The sequence below is a fragment of the Diceros bicornis genome, chromosome 6 (assembly GCF_020826845.1).
Source record: "Diceros bicornis minor isolate mBicDic1 chromosome 6, mDicBic1.mat.cur, whole genome shotgun sequence".
NCBI lineage: Eukaryota > Metazoa > Chordata > Mammalia > Perissodactyla > Rhinocerotidae > Diceros > Diceros bicornis.
In genome coordinates, this window is record NC_080745.1 from 55,034,487 (window position 1) to 55,036,038 (window position 1,552).

A 1,552-nucleotide genomic window follows, 5' to 3' on the forward strand; every position below is an offset into this window, starting at 1 on the left:
AGAGCCCAACCCAATGAAACAAAGGCATTAGTTTACGTATAATGACCCAAGCGGTGCATCATCTAATGTTACAACCCTGAGGAACCGGTTTCTGAGTCATATCTGCTCTGCCAGTGGTAGCACGCAGAAAGAAGGAAGCAAAGTTGAGGGGGAAAGGAAAGGTCTCACACTGGCAGGAAGGACTCAGGGTTCAAAATAGAACACTGTGTTTAGGACATTTTCTAATTGAACTCTGGTTTTCAGTGGCTATTGAGAAAGGCTGGAAACCAATAAACTCGCTTGTTAGAACCATGTATGTCCGCCAAGGGCTCCACCTTCATGAAACATAATCCTCAAAACTGTTATGATGGGTTATTTGCTGTCTTTAAGCACAGAAAAGTTATTTATTATTCCTTGATGTTTTTGATTTATGTAAACTAATTAAAATAATAAATTAAATAATAACATGGTCAATTATAAGCTATATTTTTTATATACATAAATGTGTTCAAAATCACTTTCAAGGACATCTTTGAGTAAAGTTTGAGCAACTCGAATTGAAAAAACTAAACTCTGAAGAATCAATCCTATTTACATCCTAGTTAATTAAATTATATTAAAAGGTTTAAACTACACTTGCAGCATTACTATATTTAATTTCCCTTTTTAAGCACTTCAGTTCTCAGCCTAACAAGTAATACTTTCCCAGCTAATAGTCTTGTAAATCTAGTAAATTATACTAAAATAATAAATATTAAGTTCTCTTAAACATTCTAATACTGTTTACAAATTTAGCCAAATTATTTTATAACATACAATTTAAAAATCATAAGTCTAAAATCAATTACTATACATTTTAAATGAAATCACCAGGCCATTTGGTCAAACATGCTAATATGCCAAATCTCTTAAACATTGTAAACATTTTATATACTAAATATAATACCAAATATTCACACACTTTCTCTGTACTTTACACAATCACAGCAAACTGTTACACTTTCCCAGAATTAAAACACCCACACACCCATAAAAGAAATAATTCTATCATCCCCCCAAAATTTATGTGATTGCTTCAATCAGTAAATGTTCTTTATTTTATTTATTTTTTGTGAGGAAGACCAGCCCTGAGCTAACATCTGATGCCAATCCTCCTCTTTTTCACTGAGGAAGACCAGCCCTGGGCCAACATCCGTGCCCATCTTCCTCTACTTTAGATGGGATGCCGCCACAGCATGACTTGCCAAGCGGTGCTCGCCCGGGATCTGAACCGGCGAACCCCGGGCTGTGGCAGCAGAGCGCATGCACTTAATCCCTTGCGCCACTGGGCCGGCCCCAGTAAAGGTTCTTTAGTGGCCAAATCTAGGAGCCAAGATCTGAGTCCTGAGTCTATATATATTCAGAGAAACTCTTCCTATTCCACTGATGGACAAAATGAGTTATTTTTATAGTTGTTATAACACGAATTACATACTTTATACGGAGTTGGTTTCGAGGCCAACCTCCCAGAAGTTTAAGAATTTGGTAACTCTTTTGTTGGAGAAGGAAGTCTGCAATACCCACTAAGATTACA